We start from the raw sequence: 21,557 nt of genomic DNA, 5'->3' as shown, positions 1-21,557 counted from the left end.
TTTGGAGGAGTTAAGTTAGGATTTAGTGATTTCTTTTCTAGCTTTTTGAAAGTTGGTTAAAAAGAACTCATACTTCATTTTGGGTAAAAAGAACTTCATTTGTTAATTTAGTGTTCTCAAAAGTACCTCACTTGTTTTTGGGCTCTAAAAATAATCACATTTTCAAGGTAAAAAGAACAACAAATCAAACATTTACTTTCTTGCAAAGTTGGGATTCACACCTCAAATTTTGGGCTCTAAAAAGAACAACAATCTTTCATTTTCTTGCAAAGGTAAAAAGAACAATCAATCTTCTTTTTTTTTCAAGTTAAAAAGAACAATCAACTTGTCCATTTGTGCAAAGCAAGTTACTTTTTGCAACGATTTTCATTTTGTTGACTAGGATTTCCAATTCCTAGTTTAGAAAATCATTTGCTATGTGGGGCTAAAATAAACACCATTCTTGTTGGAGCAACATCTCCAAATAGAGGATAGATCACATTTCTATGGAAAGTTAAAAAGAACACTTATATTCCATGCCTTGAAAGTGGTAGGTATATGCTCTCCCCTTAATTGGGTGACCAAAAAGCCAAACCCACTCTTTTATGCTTTCTTTACTTTCAAGCATTTAAAATCCTTTAGAGGGCCTGCCTTCCCAAGCTACCTTGAGGGGGCCAGTGACAAGGGAATGACCTAAAGTGGAAACAGGCTAATACCAAGTCCTTCCAATCCACTATAAATAAATTGTGTTTGTGACAAAAGTCCCAAACAACATGTGCCGATAAGTTCATACTGACACTATGTTTCCCCATAAACCCTATGGAGTGTAACCTCTATAGGCTAGGAACCTTCTTATTTACAGAGCTTAAAGTGCCACATGTGTGGCCACATGACTGGAAGCCTTTACTAAAAACCACTTGTACTAGTTGCCAAAATCCTTCTAGTTGTTGGCGTAGGAGGTCGGGCCTCTGAAGCGGCTCACATACATATGGTTCCTAGTAGAGATATAAAGTTTGCCATGGGGAGTTTTCATGGAAACTGGTGCTTGGCCGCCCCGAAGAAGTGAGTGCCAAGGGTGGAGCCAGTGGGGTCAAGCATCTAAATATCCTCTTTGAATAGCATAGCCTTGAGGGAAACCCCACGTGAGATTCAACAATTATTGTCTCAGCCTGCCATAAGATTTGTACTTGCTTGTGCATTTTGTTTATTAAACATTGTGTCTTCTATGTCTGTAACATGTTCCAAATGGTTAAAAATTGAAGAAGATTATCATTTATGAGTGAGAAAAAATCCAACAAATTGCTGAAAAAAATTGATCAAAAGGGTAATACAAAGGCTTTCCAACATTTGAAACACCAGATCAAACCAAGTGATCAAGAGTATATCATCCAACTATCTCAACGACAACAATACCTAGATAGGTATTCAAGTTAGTCAAGTCAAATTTCTATATCAAGAGACTCTATTCATATCATTTGACATACTTTGTCATAGGGGCCTATCGAACAAACCCTCTATTCGACTTAGTGAGCTTGAGTATCTGAAACAAAGTATTAATCAAGTCAACAACATCAACCTATCTAAACTGAAACTTTGATCGCTCATGTGATCATCCCTTTTCATTTGAAAAAGAAGAAGCTTATTCAAAGGAAATGAGTCCTAGCCTAAATCAAGATCAAGATATCATGGCTCTCCAATCTAATCCCATTTTTTATCAAGATCCTACCAATCAAGAATCTTATGATGATCCCCTAAAATTTTGGTATTCCATCCATGATGATCCCATTTTATCTCAAGAGAAGAGTCCCATTCAACATCCACCTCCTAAGAAAGAGCATCATATCCCTTCCATCTCCTTCACTAATCTAATTCAAAATCAAGTGGAAAACACAAACTCAAATGATCCTACTCCAAGTCAAGATCAAGAAAAATCTTCATCCTCCAAATCCATTTTAGGTCCTTTCATTCCAAAGTCAAACTCTTCATCCTCCAAATCCATTTTAGGTCCTTTCATTCCAAAGTCATACTCTCTATCCCTTCCATCCATCTTGGGTCCTTACTTCCCTCTAGCCACCATTCCATCACCACAAATGATCCATAAGAAAGATCAACAAAGGAACGCATCTTTGAACTTGTTTCAAACAACTATCTAAACATCTTTTCAAAACTATTCTTCCATCATTTCCTTCATCTATTTTGGGTTCTTATGTCCCAAAATTCAATTATCCTCCATATCTTCATCACTTCTCAAGTTGTATGCCAACACTCATCTTGAATGCATTTCCATCTATCCTCATGCAAGTCTTCAAACATTCTATCTATTATCCAACACATCTTTTCTATCCTTCCATCCCTTTCATTCAATCCTTTGAATAAATTCATCATCTGTGAAATAGGCATTTGTGTCATTTTGTCACATACTTGCCCATGCTTGAATATCATGTTCAGTCCATTAATTCCTAGATATATACTCATGATACACTTAAGAATCCGAGGTTGTTCCTCTTTAACATTATCTTTTGGTTGGGATAAACACTCAATCCTGAAAAGAACCACTTATCGTATCTTGGTACTGACATCTTTTTATTACTATATCTCGTACACTTAATCAATTGCTCTAAATCATTGTGATCTCTTAGTCAAAGACATGGCTAGTGAAAAATCTAAAATCTTGCTTCAGTGCCACTGTAATTATTAAACCCATGTAAGTTTCATTACTTACAAGCCAATGCAATCAAAATAAGAAAAGAAAAAGACAATATCAAAAGATCCAAAGCATGATCAGGAAAAGAAATATCCAGAAAAGAAAAGAAAAAAATCAAATATCAAAAGCTTGGCTATGGGAAAATGTGAGTAACACCATCGGGGCTATGGATGCCTGGTTGGTAATGGAGCAATATTTGTGATATTACAACGATAACCTCAGTAGAGCTATGGATTCTTGCTAGCAGCGAGGCTCTATCCAGGATGCTTTTGAAGTCAAGGTAACTCATGTAGCTAGCCACGTTGGATTCTGAAGATTACAATGATCATATGAGCCAGAATGAACCCAATTGCACACACATGGGTAATCAAAGACTAAGTACCTTGATCCAATTTGGGATTCTTCTTCCCTTTTGAGTCTAATTCCTAGTTTCTAGATATGTTTGGTTGAATTTATCAGAGGTTCTAAGTGTGGGTTGGGTCTTTATCTTTGAAAAGTTCAGGAACATTTATTCAGGTGGTGCTAAATAATGTGACAATCTTACATATCACCTCTTTACAAATGGAGACTTCTATACTTGGGGTCAAAGTTTCATCCACTCTATTCTTCATACCACATCTCCCATTATCCTTCCTCTAGTATCCATTACCCTATCTAAATTCATCCAGTGCTATCTATGATCTTGCTTCATGTCAATCTATACCATCTATCCTAACTATTCATTTCTTCCATCATCTATCACTATCTATGATCTTTTTTCTCCTATCCATATCCTATCTCCATCCATATCCCCTTTTTCCATCTTGAGCTTGATCAAAACTAAGGACAAAAACATGATTTCAAAAAAATCTCTTGATGTGTCTCCTCATAAGCTACCTACATCTTTCACCCATTCATCTTCAGCTCAACAATTCATCCATTCCTTGTCTTTCTACACATTGGGGAAACCAAATACATCTTTCTTATAATCCAAAAAGCTCAAAAAATTAAAAAAATGTCCAAAAACTAAAAAAAAGAACAAAATTGAAAATCAAAGCATGAGCGCATGGCCCTTCCATCAAATCAACAATAGGAAAACTATCAAAGTCTGCAATCAAACTGAATCAATCATCAATTATCAAATCTGTCAAATCAAATTGAAGCAACTTAAGCTATCAAATCATATTTAAAAAACCTATCAATCATGGTTTTGTATCAATCACTGAGTTCAATCAAAAATCTGCTAAGCTCTTGCATTAGAAACTAAATCAGTTTCTTAGAGCCAATCAAATCAATCAATCAATCAAATCAAGCAATCAAGCAATCAAACTTAATCAATCATCAATTATCAAATCTGTCAAATCAAATTGAAGCAACTTAAGCTATCAAATCATTTTTTTAAAACCTATCAATCATGGTTTTCTATCAATCATTGAGTTCAATCAAAACTTTGCCAAGCTCTTGCATTAGAAACTAAATCGGTTTCTTAGAGCCAATCAAATCAATCAATCAATCAATCAAGCAATCAAACTGAATCAATCATCAATTATCAAATCTATCAAATCAAATTGAAGCAACTTAAGCTATCAAATCATTTTTAAAAAGCCTATCAATCATGGTTTTCTATCAATCACTGAGTTCAATCAAAACTCTGCTAAGCTCTTGCATTAGAAACTAAACCAGTTTCTTAGAGCCAATCAAATCAATCAATCAAGCAAGCAATCAAATCCATCAATCAATCAAGTCTTTATTTCATCATACATGTGCATCAAACACATTAAATCTAATCATCAAAGTGATTTTTAGCTTTTGCACTTATCAAATACTGCAATCAAACTGATCACATATCTTGTTAATCAATTCATCACTCTAAATCTATCAACATCAACGTGTCTTATACAGGGATAGGTACACTCGAAACCAGACAGATCGGTCTTACACGAGGTACTCACTCTTTGAAACCAGACATTCTTATCAATCATCAAACAAATCAAAACAATGACATAGATCAGTATGACTGCTGGATTTTGTTCTGGGTAGTCTTAGCTTTATCAATTGATGGCACGACATGTTTCGTCTCTCAAAAATCAGGAAAGACAAAAAAACCAGAAAAATAAATCAAAATGTGCAATAAAAACAAGTGGTTAAAACCTGGTAAACAGACGCTATCTAAAAAGTGAGTTCTTCCATCTATGAGATCGCTTTGCGCACCTATCCATGTCATCATATCCAATCTATCACTTCCATCATATCCTAGCTTATACATTCCATCTTTTGCATCCATTTCTCTGAACCATTTAGCCAAAAATATGCATCTTACCAACAGTTATCAATCTTTGACATACTTGTCGTAGTCATTGTCTTAGATTTTATAAAAATCAATCATATCTGCATTTATATCCTACCATGGTTTGGATTTTGATCAATTCATACATCCATAATAATTTTGTTTCCACTGAGAGCAAAATCCAAATTCCTTTTGCTAAGGTGATATTTTGAACCTTTGAAAATCCAAAACATTCAAAAAAATTAGAAAAAACAAAAACACCTAGGATTTTGAAATAGATAACGAGCAACAAAGCAACAAAAATCAAGGCATTGCATCAACAACTGAATCATGCAAATCAGAAACTGAAGAATCAACTAACAAGTAACAAAGGATTATCAAAGATCATTCGTCAAGATGATTATATCAGTTAATGACCATAAGAACATGTGAATGACATACAAGATTCAGTGTTTATATCTTGATTTTATTTCTAATCATGTACTCTATGCAAACTCAAGGATGTCCATGACTAGAGAAGCTATGATGGGGCATGATTATTTTCTTTGATTGTTGTATGTGGTTTATCTCTTACTATGGTATGAACTTGTCTCAGGATATGATCGGCAAAAGATCAAGGAGGACATTCCAAGTCATGCATGAAAGGAGATAATCCTTGTCTGTTCTGCAAGCAATACTCAGGTCAGCTTGATCCATTATATCAAGTTTCTTGTATTAACTTGCTATATCAAAATCCATGTAAGGAATACTCAGGTCATCTTGAATCTTTATGTCAAGTTGCTTGTATTTTCTTACAACATTTTAAATCTCAATGATGAAATCAAGCATTGTTACAAGATAGCATATGAAGAATGGCAGTATCATTTTTAGTTAGATCATTTCATTAGCTCATTATTCAGTTGCATTATAAGCATTCATTGTCAGTTGCATTATAAGCAAATCATTTCATTAACAGATCAACAGTCATAAATAAAGATTGAGTATACTTGGACAAACAAAACAATTTGCATTTAATCACTATAGGTGCATTCATTTCTTAGAATCATTTTAATCATCATTCATTCCATTTAGTTGCATTTTATCATTGCATTAATTGGCATTCAATTAAGTGCATTTCAGTCATCATGTAGTGTATCATTATTATTTGCATTATCATTCCATTAATGATCATTTAGTTGCATCTCTGCACTTAGATTCATAAACATTACATATCAAAATCAAAAACATTTCATATAGATTCATAATCATCATAAACATTACATATCAAAATCAAAAACATTTCATATAGATTCATAATCAGCATAAACATTACATATAAAAAATCAAAATTATTTCATGTAGATCATTTGCATCATCAAAAATAAATCAATCATTTATTTGCATTCCATATAGATCATTGCATTTGCATCATTTGATCATAATCATTGCATCCATATCATCATCAAATAGAAAAAAACATGCATAAAGAAACATCATCCATATAATCACTGCATCCATAAAATCAAAGAATATAGATCATCATCAAATAGAGTAACATGCATATAAATCATCATCATCATATAGAGTCCATGTCTGCATATAGAATCTTCATAAAACAGTAAAAGTCCAAGTATACAATGATATCAGATCAAACATACAAGTGCCTCATCAATACAAATCAAGTTAAGAATCATGACTGTCTCTCAAGCCTATGGATCTAACACCAGGATCACCTACTACACCTACACCAACATCATCATCCAATGGAATCATTCTTAAATTTAATATCTTCATCATTCATTCAACTATCATCTATCAAGTCTTATATAGGATCTATCTTTCCTGAAACTAGATGTTTTGATCATTTATCATGTCTTATACAGGATGTATCTCTCCTGATACCAGACATTTTTATCATCTACCATGCCTTATACAGGATGTATCTTTCTTGAAACCAGACATTTTGATCATCTTTTGTCTTATACGGGATGTGTACTTCTTGAAACCAAACTTGATCTCAATCCAATCAATCTTATCAATCTAATTCATCTTATCAATCTGCAATCTATTCACTCATCTATCTTACATATATCATTCTTCTTCTATCAAGAGATCATCCATGCCTTTAATGCACAAATGATCTCTCAAGGGGGCATCATCATCAAATCAATATCTAAAAATCAGTATTTGGGGCACACAATCAGGATTTTTTATCTTTGCCGAGCGCATTATCGAGACTTGATTTAATCTTTGAAACAATGTTGTCTTGATATTATTTCAAAGAGGGGCAAAATGTATACACATAAAAATTGGCTATGAGCAATTAAATAAATATTTTATATTTATTTAATAATTATTCTTCTATTAAATAGTTAATTTGAAAAGATTAATTTATTTAATTCATTTTCATGTCTTTATATTAATTAATATTTTATTAATTAATTCATTTATCATATTCTTCTAATTAATTAAATATCTAAAATTTAATTATTCTTTTAACCAAGTTAATTAGATATCTAATATTTAATTATCTCCTCCAAACAATTAAATATCTAATATTTAATAGTTATTCTCCTATCCTATAGTCTCAAATATTAAATAATTTCTTAAATTATTTAATCGTTCTTATCCAACTCACCCTTCATCTCCACTTCATCTTCCCTTTGCCAACTCATCCATCATGTGGCTAAGGAAATTAATATTTCTTAAATATTAATTCATCATGTATCTTCAACTTCCAAAATTCAATGAATATTGTGTACGTACACATATTTCATAACCATTTCCTATATTCTCTCCAACACCCCCTACATCTTAGGAAGTACTTGAGTCCACTTGTCCTATCATGCCTAAATTTCCTCCAGCCATCCCTAGATTCTCTCAGTCAGCAACCCAATCAAGTTGAGATGAGTGACACTTGTTTTCTCCTTCCCCCCTTTCTCTCAACCTTCACCTTTGCTCACAGCCATTCAAATCTGTAGATTTGATCATGATCATTGATCTAAGCCACATCATCTCATCCTCTCAAAGTTTATAAAATCAAGAGCTTCAGTTGAGAGAGAGTTAGACTTCAAGAGACTTCAAGTGCATTTTGCAAGCTAATCATATGCATCCGTGAGTTTTAGTTTTGAAGCAAATAGCAATAGAAATTACCATATATCATTTTAGCATAATCATTTTAGCATAATCATGTAGCATTGCATATCATAGTATCAGTTAACTACAAGTTATCAGTCCATTCTTCATATGCCATCTTGGAAGCCATCAGTGCATTGTCTGAGAGCACACCATCTTCAACCAAGAATAGTGGAGTTAGGACACAATGAGACATAAGCCATGGAGGTAATATTAATATTTTATTTCATATGTATTTCATGCAGTTTCATTGGTTGAGTTTGGATTTCCTATATGCATTTCCATTTGTATTTTGTGAAACTAACTTATTACAGGTAACATTCTGAGGATGAAATTCAAGTCGACACACAAACAACTCGGATTATAAACCCTCGGAGGATGAGGGTACCCTACAGAATACCACTCCTGGTACTAATAGCAATAGAAAAAACCCACCTAGATGGGCTACTAAGAAGAAATCCCCTGCTTCGTAGACCCACATCTTAGGCCTGCAAAATCTGACAAAAATAAAAGACTTTCCAAAAAAGGTGGAGATTCTTGACAAGGAGGACAATGAAATCAAACTTGAGATCCCCCTCAATGTGGTCCCCAGTGAGACCAAAGATGATGAAATGGATGTTGATAAGCTCCTGGGGATGTCGCTAACGTATCAGGAAAAGTGCTTCCGATGGATTTTTAGGGAGATTAATATTTTAAAACAGAGGATTAAGGATCTCGTTATCACTTTCACTAAGATTCCAGCTCCAGATAAGACTGACAAACTCTTGAAGTTGTCCCAAAAAATTGTGAAAGATATTAAGGTTATGAAGACTAAACATGAGGCTAAAATCGACAGGTTGGAGAAAGAAATATAGAAATTGAAAAGTAAACTTAAGGGTTTGGTGGAGGTTAGCAAGGAAGCAGACCTAAGATGACTCTCCCTAGTTGAAGCAATTCGTGAGGGTCCTTAGCACATAGGATTTTATGATGAAGTTTGAATCTTTAAAGAGCATTTTTTTCCTTTTTGGAGATTTAGTTGGGGATGATCACAAGCTCTAGGGTGGATTGAGGCATTCTTTCTCATTTGCAAAACGTTCAATGATTGGCTCCTTTTTTAATGGATGACATGATGGTTGGATAGCATGGTGGCTTAGTTGTCTCTTTCCTCTTACTATTTGCAGACCCATGAATGTGAATGTGAACGATGGACAAGAAAATAGCATTTGAGTCCTATTAGGTTGGTTTGAATTGTGGTAATTTTGGTGGAAACTCATGTTTTGTGATTGGATAGTATTAGTAGTTTGGTCTGGTTTTGTATTAATAGTAGTAGTAGAGACTAAGGGTTTCAAAAAGGGGGAGCTCATAGAGTGAACCTACTTTTTTCAAAAAAACATAACATAGCACCTGGTGTGCTCCCCTAAAATGTCAACTATTTTTTGGAATTTTTAAAATCACTCCAATGAGAAATTATCTAACACCATGTAGTTTATGCTAGATTTTTTTGGCTATTTTTTTAATGAATATATCATTTTTTATTAGTTTTTGAAGTGGACACATCCTAAAAAATAGAATTTTGAGCATTGCCCACTAAAATTAGTGAAAAATAATATTAAAAAATCAATCTTTATTTTTTTCAAATTGTGCATAATGGATTCTAATTTCTAAAAATGTAATTTATTTCAAAATTAGATGAACAAGTAAAAATCTATGCCCAAAATATGACATGTTGGTTTTTGACAAAAAAACACACTAACAATAGAAATTAGAGATGAAGACATTAACATAATGAAAATGAGAATATAATTATATCTTTGGATAGGTAAGAGAGCTTGACATGGTGTTTGCTTTTATTTGCATTGAAACACGTGCAAACCTGATAGAGAGTACGAACAAAAATGTGAGAAAATTTTGTATGCTTTCTTGATTTTTCCAAGGAAAATCTAAGCCTAAGGCTTGATTTTTCCAAAAGCAGTTACTTTGGTGCACACCAAATTTGGTGTGCGCCAAACTCAAAAAACTATGATTTTCAATTTGGCATGTACCAAATGTCTCACATTGAGAATTTTTCTCTCTCTCCCTTACATTACAATCCTTATCTTTGCGTGCTTCCCTCTCTCTCTCTCTCTCTCTCTCTCTCTCTCTCTCTCTCTCTCTCTCTCTCTCTCTCTCTCTCTCTTTCATTCTTCTGCTATTTCCCTCCCCTTCTCTATCTCTCACCATCCCTCTATTTCCCTCCCCTTCTCTCTCTCTCTCTCTCTCTCTCTCTCTCTCTCTCTCTCTCTCTCTCTCTCTCTCTCTCCCATTCTTTCTCTCTCAGGTATCTCTCTCTCACATAACACTCCCTCTCTTCACATGCTTCCCTTTAACTCTCTCTCTCGCCCTTTCCCTCCCTCTCTCAAGCCTCTCTCTCCCATTCTTTCCCTCACTACCTCCCACCCTCTCTCTCTTTCCCCCCAAGTGTATGCCTCTCTTTTCCTCACTCTCTTAGGTATCTCTCCCTCTCTTTCCCTCTTTCAGTTAGTCTCTCTCTTTCTCTCCCTCTCTCAAGTATCTCTATCTCCCCCTCTCTCAAGTGTCTCTCTCTCCCTCCCCCTCCCTTTCTCTTTCTCTCTCAAGTCTCTCTCTCTTTAATTATTTCTCTCTCAAGTCTCTCTCCCTCTCACCCTCTATCTCTCTATCTCTCTCTACTCCTCTCTCAAGTGTTTCTCTCTCCCATTCTCTCCCTCCTTCCTTTCTCTTTCTCTCTCAAATCTCTCTCTCTTTCCCTCTCTCCCTCCCACTCCCTTTCTCTTTCTCTCTCAAGTCTCTCTCCCTCTCACTCTCTATCTCTCTCCCCCACTCTCAGGTATCTCTCTCTCATTCTCTCCCTCTCCCTCCCCCTTCCTTACTTTTTCTCTCTCAAGTCTCTCTCTCTCTCTCTCTCTCTCTCTCTCTCTCTCTCTCTCTCTCTCTCTCTCTCTCTCTCTCTCTCTCTCTCTCTCTCTCTCCTATTATCTCCCTCCCCCTTTCTCTTTCCCTCTCTCCCTCCTACTCCCTTTCTCTTTCTCTCTCAAGTCTCTCTCCCTCTCATCCTCTATCTCTCTCTCCCCCTCTCTCGAGTGTCTCTCTCCCTCCCCCTTCCTTACTCTTTATCTCTAAAGTCTCTCTCTCTTTCCCTATAACTCTCTTTCCCTCTCTCCTTCTCACTCCCTTTCTCTTTCTCTCTCTTGAGACTCTCTTTCCCTCACTCCCTCCCGCTCCCTTTATCTTTCTCTCTCAAATATCTCTCCCTCTCACCCTCTCTTTCTCTCTCAAGTCTCTCTCTCCCCGCTCTCTTAGGTGTCTATCTCTTCCTCTCTCCATCTGCCTCCCTTTCTCTTTCTCTCTCTCTTTCCCTCTCTCCCTCTTGCTCCCTTTCCCTTTCTCTCTCACCCTCTCTTTCTCTCTCAAGTATCTCTCCCTATCACTCTTTATCTCTCTCTCTCTCCCATTATCTCCCTCCCCCTCCCTTTCTCTTTATCTCTCAAGTCTCTCTCTCTTTCCCTCTCTCCCTCCCACTTCCTTTCTCTTTCTCTTCATTCATGTCAAACCCAATGATCCAGATTGATCCAAATATGGTGAAAAATAGTGGAAGATAGGTATGTATGATGCAAATAATATGGTGCAGAATAGTGGAAGATAGGTATATATGATGTAGCTGGTGAATCCTAGTTATTACTGATGTATTATAGATATATTTATTGATTTGGAAATATTTATTGCCAGTATGTGGATACATTTATTGTGATATGAGAAATTTGGTGTTGGTTGTGGCAATTGATTTTGTGCTACAGTCATTCATACAATCTGACAGTATTCAGCTGACTTATTTCAGATGTGCAGTCCTTCGCATTTATGTCTTGATGTAGACATGGTAGTGCAATATATTGTCATTATTTGAGATTGTTGTGTTAATATTTTTGTGCTCCGGAATTCACAGTTAGGATGTTGTGCTCTAGAATTGTATTTGATTATGTAGTATTTAGCAGCTCTATATATGTTGGTTTCCTACGATCTTTCAATATCTTATGATAATATTTCATTGGTTTGTTATTCATATATTTAACCTCGTAATATTGAGTTGGATCGTGATATTTTTTCTCTGGTAGCATGTTATTGTGGAAATTCAAGGATATTCTCATTTCGGGTCAGGTCGACCTTGAATGATTGTGTTACTATTTTTCTCTGGCTATTGTGGCGTGTGATCTAACCATTGAAGAATCATTTGAGAAAATTTATTGAGGCCAACTTCATGTATATTCTCATTGGTACACACACACATATATATAGTCACATTATGTTTGATGGATGAGATGAATGAATGACAATGAAGTAAGTGAACATTAAAGTGGTATGCAAAAAAGCAAGAAAGTGGATGATGTATGAGTAAAGAAGAAGGATAGATTTAGTGCAAAAATATTGTAGAGTTTCTTAACCAAATAAACTGTAAGTAATTGGTGTGTTTCTTGAACTTAACAAGAATTGATCTCATGTGTATGTAGATGCAATTTTCTTAGTTCATTCCTTTTCTTTTTGGCAATGAACCTTTCTGATAGTAAGCCATTATAATCTAGGCAGTGAGCCCTCTGGTAGTGAGCCTCCTTTTGTAATCCAATATAACTAGTTATATTATCTTTAGAGTTAACCCTCTTTGTGGTTTATCCCTTTTGGGTTTCCCACTTATAAAATCTAGTGTCTCTCTTATGGTTGTGTATGTTGTGCATTTCACTTCTACTACACATTTCATTTCATGCCAAAGTTATTTAAGATCAAGTTAGGTTTTAGTTTATTAGAGTGTTTTATTTTGGGAACACTATTTCACACCCCCCCCCTCTTAGTATTTTGGTCTGTTCAACAATTGGTATAAGATCTTGGTCCCTCATTGCTATCTTAACCACTTGAGGTAGATCTTGACTTGAATAGATGGTTCATATGGATATAGGTGGAGAATATTATTTGGATGAAGAATTGAAGATGGCTCTTAAAGATCTTGAAACTGTGGAATCTAAAAATGAAGACTTGAAAGAAAATGTTATGGTAGCAAATGAATGTTTTGAAAAGCTGAGAGATCAGATTCAAAAGTTCAAAGTAAGGCATCAAGGAGTTAACAAGCAATTAAAGCAAGCGAATGAAACAATTGTGAACTTGAAGTTGCAGATTGAAGAAAAAAAGAAAGTAGAAGAATGCCTGAAGGATACAATTAGTTGAAAGTCAAAAGCCTATGGGAAATTGGAATGGGAATTATTGAAGCTGAAATTAGAAGTAAAAGTTAGTAAAAGAAATGCACTATTGGATAAACTTATGGCCATGCAAAAATCTCATAAGGACAAGGAAGGATTAGGATTTTCTAGTGAATATCAAAGAAGATGTGAATTTGTCAGTGAAAATATTCCAATGTATCATTTTATGGGAGTTTTTTGTGAGAACGTATTGTACGAGCATGAGGCATACCCATAGAGCTTGATGGTTGGAATTTCAATTCAAGCTATGCCAAGACACATTTCTACTTGATACCATCATTTCAATTGTTGACTTTGCAGAGAACTACACACTAAAGCGATGGGATGAGATGCAATCTCAATATTACAACTCCACACAGGTTGCTATATTTGTGCATATAGAATTCATTCATATTGGTGATAGTATAAATTAAAATAGGAAGGTATTGAGGAAGTGTCATTTCTATATCAGCAATGATTGCACACATTCTACAGAGTTTGTGTAAGGTTACTTTGAGATGTTCTACCATAAATTGGCTAGTAGGGGTATCTCATTCTGTCAGCATATCATATGCCTAGATAATTGTGCATAACAATTCAAGAACTCTCAAATGTTTTATTGGTTGACCAGAATGCATAAGAGCAGCAGTGTTCAACATATGTAGATTTTTTGTGAGGTTGGGCATGGAAAAGGGGAGCATCATGGTGCAGGTTCATGTATCAAAAGAGCCTTAGCAGTGCAAGAAGAGTCAAAGTACAAAGATAAGGCAAATTTGACAAATGGGAAAGCTATTGTTGAGTGGTGTAGTGCTACAATGGGTCTATCTAATCAAGGTGAGTAAAGAGTTCATATATTTTTTTAGTTTGATAGATGATACTAACATTGCAAAATATGAGTATTATTGTGCATTGACAAGATCGAGTGAGCTACACTCTTTTAGAAGCTCTAATGCAGGTTCATGGACTATACATATGCAACATATGATGTTCTTTTGTCCATCATATGTAGATGAATCATGGAATGAGTGTGAGTCAAAGGAGTGGGTCAACAAATGGTGTATAAGAACTCTAAGCCCACTTGAGACTTATCGACTCCCACCAATATTGCAACTCACATGGATGGAAGCATCAATTGACTTTGACTGTGTGGAAGATCTAGTGCAACCAGGTAAACTATATACATTCTTATTTTATCAAATTCAAATTTATATATTATTTATTCACTAAATTCATGTACACAATTGCACATATCATTGCAAGGCATGTTTATGTAGTTATTGTAGCTGAAAACAATGAAGAAGGAACGTATTATTATTTGTGTCATTCTGTGCAGGCAAAAAAAATTGGATGGTGCTATGATAGATAGAGAAAATATTGAATACCCTACATGATTAATGGTTGTTACTAGTACATGGCTTAGGAGGTACAAAGTGAAGAAGTCTAACTTGTGGTTGTTTGAGGACTTTGAGACACATAGAAAGATTATTCATTATTCAAACCTTGGGGTGGCATCAAATGTTCACTTGATCAAATATGGGGGTACACCACTAAATAGGAACCTATGGAAGGTTTGTAACTCTGACCATGAGGTAATTCTTGATACGATAAAGAGTAGAGCAAATCCACATGGTTCATTGAATTGAAGGTAAATGCAAAAAATAAATTGTAATATCAAGCTTATTTGGATATATGTACATATTAATTATATATTTGTACAAATGAAATACTCGAGGCATTGTAATATCAAATGTTTGTTGGCAAGAGACACTGTACAAGTCATCCAATTTTATCATTGATGGCAATCCAAGTCAATTATCCCATCCGCAGTGTGTGATATGATCCTATCGGAAGTCAGAATGAAGATTTGGTTAAGTTTAGCAAATTAGAATACCGCATCCAACAAAGTGTAGTGTTTTGGTTGGTATTTCATTTTTGTTGAATATTTAGTGTTGCAGAGCTAGAGGAAGATAGTTAGATGTTTGGAGTACCTTATTACAGAATCTTAGCCTTCAGTGGTGATTGTCATGTGAGTTAGAAGATCCAATGTACAGGTTTTTGGGTTGAACAATGTGGTATGGCCGAGTTGGATAGTTGATTGTTGTGCAAAATTGATGGAGTATTTTTTGTGATTGTTATTTGTGATTGAGGATGTTTAGCTGACATCTAGGTAGTATGTGGACAATTATTTTTGGTCTGCATATGCATTGGAGTTTGGATTGAGTCGACTATGTATGCATGTTTCATTATTTGTATAGTATTTTGTTAGGATTCCCAAAGATACTGAGAGGGGAGGGGGTGAATCAGTATCTAACCATTATATCAAATTACTTGATTTAAAACATGAAAAGCATATTAAAACTAAGTACCGATAAACCAGAAATAATGTAGTAAATAAGAACAATAACAAGAACATGAGAAGCACACCATAACACAATATTTTAACGAGGAAACCCAGTGTGGGAAAAACCTCAGTGGAATTTGTGACCCACAATATTCACTTACTAGCCAATAAGGGAATATTACTCTTACAATAGGTGCCTACACATGCAGGAAAGCCAAGTGCCTAGAGCTCACTACTCAATTACAAAAGAAGTCACACTGACTTACAAAAATGGATTATACTAATCCAATGTCTTGTACTGCTTCAGATTAGCATCTGCTATGCCAGATTCAGTATTGGTTTAAGCTCTGCTACAACATAAACCTTTAACCAATAATTTGCATATTAGGTCTGCTATTACTTTTCCATACTTTGCATCCTATCCCTTGTCTACAAAATGATCTACAATGATCTCATTCATATATGAGTCATATTACAATCCATCATGTTGGCTTACAAAAGATTTTACAATTAATTTCAAAATACATTAATACAAAATTGTTGTCGGCCAGGATGTCGGTATTCTTCCTTTTCGTTGTCGATGTTCTGTGTGTCAGTGTAGAGTCTATCGGTATCACATGATTGTAAGGTTTCCATCAATGACAATACCTTCAATCACCTACAATTTCTCATTGGAGTGTGCATTTGCCAACAATCTCCCCCTTTGGCATTGATGGCAACACTCATGAGAAAAATTCAAGAATGCATTTGAAAAACTGAAGTCCAAAAAGAAATCTTTGCCAAAAACTGTATGTCCAAAAATGTGTGTTCCCCCTGAGTAGATAATCTCTACTTCCTTCTGACCATTTTTCTCATCACACTACTCCCCCTTTGACATCAATGACAAAGGTTGTCATTCGCTGTCAGTGGAGTCCTGCCTGGATTCTTGTAACTAGTGGGTTACAATCTGAAAGATATCTGTCAAAATCAAATTTATACCATTACTGAATGTTTTGTTGTCTTTTATTGCCTCTTGTGTTCTTTGCACTGTACCAGTGAGTATTTGCATTTTCTCTTCCGGTGTCTTCAGTCTGGTAACTAGAGCCTCAGATACTTCTTTTCTCAAAGAAATGAGGTATTCTAGTCTTGGACCAAGTCTGCATTTCAAGTCATTTGCTTTATCCTTTATTCTCTATTTGTCATTCTTTAACTTCTTGATTTTCTCTTCTAGCTTTGCAATCTTCTTTTCTATCTCCAAAAATGAATCTGATGATCCTATAAGATTGTCAACAAAATTGTTAATCTTATCTTGTGCTTTGCTGATTTCCTTGTCAAGGTCTTCTATTAAGATATTTGTCTTACAAGTGTTCCTGTATAGTTTCTTGAAGTCAAATATTATTTCTCCAAGTTCCGATAATAGGGTATCCATTTTCTCCTTGTTCTTCTTCACAATTTCCTCAAAGAATTTCTCTTTTTCTTTAATCATTCTTTCCTTAAATGTATCCTCATTTATTTGATCAATAGTCAATATGTTGTCGGTGATGAACTTAGACAATGTGTCTAGTTGACCTAAATAATCCTTATTATCAACAATGCACTTTGGTGCTATCAATTTAAGAATTGGAATTGTATCATCAATAGCCTTATAGGCTTGTGCATTACATTTTGTGATCTTCTTTATTGAATCCAATAAGACCTCTGTTATATTTGTAGGTCTGAATTCTGCCATAGAAGTACCAGATGTTTTTCCAGCTGCCTTCACAATAGTCATGCTACCAGTTGTGGTAATTATCTTGCTTGATTCGACCTCTGGTAGGTCAGTTTGTGTTTGTATTTCAATAAGTAGGGGTTTGGGCTTTTCAATTTGGGTCGTTGGCACTGTCTCTGTCTGAACCTGTGCTTCAACCTATACTTGTTCCGATTTCTCTATATGTGTCTCAAAAGGTTTCTTTGAGCTTTCAACTATCAGTTTCTCACATGTAGTCTCAATTTGTACCTCTGAACTCTCTTTTGTCGGTTCTTCAGATGGTTTTTTAGTTGTTTCTACAAGTTTCTTAGTGGTATCCTCAGTTGGTTGCTTTGCCTATGTAGGTTTTTCTATGCTTATCTTAACCTTTGCAGCCGGTGACTCAATAGTCACATCTTCCTCCTTATCTTTAGTGGTTTATCTGTCAACCACAACATTTACTTCTTGGGTGTCTACATTCACAGTATACAAAATTTCAGACTCAGGATTTGTATCCTCTAGTGGAGTCTCCATACTCTCTATGACTGGTTGACTGTCAGTAGTATCTATCGGTGGAGTATCTAAAGGAGGTGGGGGTACATTATCAGTTATTTTAGGGCTTGGAGTTCCACCTACCTTACCTTTCCCCTTATCTTTGTCCTTTTGATATACTTGTCTTTGGTCTGAGTAATTCTTCTTATTTTTCTTTTTCCACAAAGAATATATCCCATGCATCTACTGTTTCCTCAAAGACTTCCTTTACTCTACCTGCCATCAGTGCTACATGCCGGTGAGCAGTAGAGAATATTGTCTGGTTTGCTTCACTAATTAGTTTATCTATTTCATCAATTGAGTTGACAGGATGTACTGCAAGTAATTTTTTAATCTTAATTTTCTTGTCCAGCTCAACAATTGCTAGCCTTCTAGCTTCTAGTCTCCTAAATAGATCATTTGGTATTTCATCAACAACTTCCATCAAAAAATTCTTATAAATATCTAAGTGTAAGATTACACCGTTCTCTATGCTTTCCTTATCATCAGCTAATAGTGTATTGTATATTTTGTTGATGTTCTTTAGCTTACCATCCTCTGTAATTTCACTAAGAAGTTTGTCTACTGGGGCAATATCTTGTTTTACCTTCTTCTTCTTAGGAGTCATTTTCTTTTCTAGAGGCCTTATTGCCTATTGTTTTTGTCTGGTTCTTTTTGGTGTAGGAGAGGGTACCGGTGTGGGTTTTCTTTTCCTTTCTACCCTTTTAAATATTATCGGTATATCACTCTCAGAAGAAGTTCCAACTGGTGAAAGATGAGTTTCCGGTTGAGGTGCTTCCAACTCACTTTCACTTATACCAATTTGTCTCAAAACATCTTCCTTGATTGTTTTAGCCTATCGAGTTCCTTTTCTTACGGTTGCTTCAACTTTCTTAACCCTTTTCCTTGATTGAATTCCACTTTCTATTATTTCAGCATTTCCAAAAACTTCCTTAGTAGGTTCCTTGGGTGCTTCAAGGAGGGCTTTTGCATAAGTTTCGATGATATTTTCATATGTTTCATAGCCCATTTCAGTTACCCAGATAGTTCTAGGGAAAACTGCCTCCATCCAGATTTCATCTTTCTTGATTACAAAACAAATTTCCTTCTAATATTTATCCACAATAGCTTGTGACAGTCTTACTCTAGTTTTGATTCGAGCCTTCAATGCTTGAAAATGTTCATTTAGTTTTTTCTCTCCGTTTTCTCCCATATTGTTCAATAGATCCAACAGTTGTTTTCCTACCGGAATGTCAAAACCAAAATCTCTTGGACCAATACTGGGTACTTGTTTTGTTATGTATAGCATCAAACAAACAAGCAAATTTCCAAATCTGAATGTTCCTTTCTTATCTCTTTTAATATTTCCCAAATTGTCTATCAACTCATCTTTAAGCCATTCACATACATCTATACTTGCATTATCTTTAACCATATCATAGGCACTTTTGATACATAGGCTAGAAACTGAGTTCAACCTATTTGCACATGTAGCCTTATAACCTAAGATCATACTAATAAATTTGACATTTATGTCCTTTACATCATTTACCCTTAGAGACCTTTTATCAAATATTGCACCGGTTAGGTTTATCACTGTGTCATTTGAGACCTTCTTTGTTTTGTTAGGTCCATTACCAGTGGAAGGTAACCCTGTTATAGCTTTTACCACTTCTTTTGTGATTTTATGAATTGAATCTAACCAGAAAAATTCACCATGTACTCTGATTATCACAATCCTTATGATATCCTTGGGAAAATCCGGCACACTAAGAACTTCAGTAAAACCTAGGGTTTCCACTATTTTATGTTTTGGCTTGACATTTCCAGACTCATCACAAATCACAGTCCTATAAATATTCTTAATCTCATCATCACCTAATTCCTCAATATGACAATGTATATACATCCTAGGGTCTTTAGCATATACTACTCCCTTAGGAATTTGAGAAAATGCACCTATGCTATCATCTTTCTTTGCAATTTCGGGAACCAGTTGGAATACGGGTCTAGGGCGCTTAACAACCTCAACAACAGTAGGGTTTGTAATAAATTTAGGAGTGGATGAAGATGCCATAGCTATAAATACCTCAATCTACCTTAAGGATGAATGCTTTGATGGATTGCTTCACTTCTTCACTTAGAATGCCTTCGCTCAGGAATTTTCACGCTCTTTGAAGATTTGAATGCTCAGTGAATGAAAAAGGAGCCAAAACATTTTCTTTATAATGTTATTTTCTCCAACTACCACATTTAATTCTCGTCGGTTAAGTCACAACTTAACTCATCTATCGGTATAGAAGTAATTTCAACTTCTCACCATCAACTGAGGGAATAATAGCATGTTTTTCATTTTGTTGCTAAACCCCCAAAAGATTTTCCTTTAGTTAGATGAAGAGTCTCATGTTGGTGGAGTGTTACTCTGTTCTACCGGTGGAGGGTTATTCCCTTCAACATTTTGATCTAACTTTCTAATCCATTGTTTTAAGAATTCTTGATTTACCTCTTCAACCTTTTCTTTACCTTTCAAACTAGGACCTTTGGTATTTGCCGGTGATGCCTTACTTCTACAAAATTTTGCAATATGTCCAATTTTGTTACAGGCATAACAAGCCACATTGTTCTTCTGAATAGCTTTCCCATATCCTATGCCGGTATGTGTTCTGTATTGATTAGATAAGTGTCCAAATCTTTCATAAATATAACATCTTACATTCATTCTACAATTTTTTGAATTATGACCAACTTTGTTGCATTTAGAACATTGACTAGTGGGTGTATTAGTGTTCTAGTAATTTCTAGATCTATGTTGATTTTCTCTATGACCATACTTGTTACAGTTAAAGCATTTGCCATTAAATTTGTAAGCAGTAGGTTGTCTTACCAGTTTGCTATGATCATGATTGTTTGCAGTACCGGAGCTTTCACCAACTTTAAAGACAAGGCCATTTGTATCACCATTACGTTTCTTATTCTTCAGCATGTCAACAAGTTCTTCTTAACTTTTCTTGAATTTCTCCTTGTGTTGATTTGCAGCAGTCAATTCATTCTCCAAGATTCCTTTTTGTCTCATGAGTTCAGTTTTGTCATTTTGTCTATGCATTAGATCTGTTTTCAACATATCATTTTCATGATTAAGTCTTGTGTTTTCATTTCCAGCATCATTTAGTCTTCTAACCAAGTCTTCTTCATTCTTCTTTTTGTGTTCAATTTCTTTACAAAATCTCATAGTCATATCCTGCATCTCATTCTTCGTTGTACCGATTTCTTGTCTTAGCTTGTTTACCAAATCATTAAGAGTTTCCTTTTCATTTTCCTCATTCTACATCTTTTTCACAAAGTTCTCTCCTCTTTCTCCTTGCAATAGTAAAATTCCCTTGAAGTGCTTGAATGATATCCTGAGCAGCCTTCAGATCATCTTCAAGTTTGATATTCTTCACTTTTTTTGCATCATAGTTTGTATGAGTTGTTTCCAATTGCTTTCTCAAGTTTTCCATCTCTACCGGTGACAAGATCTTCCTCAAGTTGTTAGGCTTCTAAAAATAGAGGACCAAGCTTTGATACCAATTGTTAGGATTCCCAAAGATACTCAGGGGGGGGTTGAATCAGTATCTAACTCGTATATCAAATTACTTGATTTAAAACATGAAAAGCATATTAAAAATAAGTACTGGTAAACCAGAAATAATACAGTAAATAAG

This window comes from Cryptomeria japonica, chromosome 10, assembly GCF_030272615.1.
Source record: "Cryptomeria japonica chromosome 10, Sugi_1.0, whole genome shotgun sequence".
Classification (NCBI taxonomy): Eukaryota; Viridiplantae; Streptophyta; class Pinopsida; order Cupressales; family Cupressaceae; genus Cryptomeria; species Cryptomeria japonica.
Note: the sequence above shows the minus strand (reverse complement) of the source record.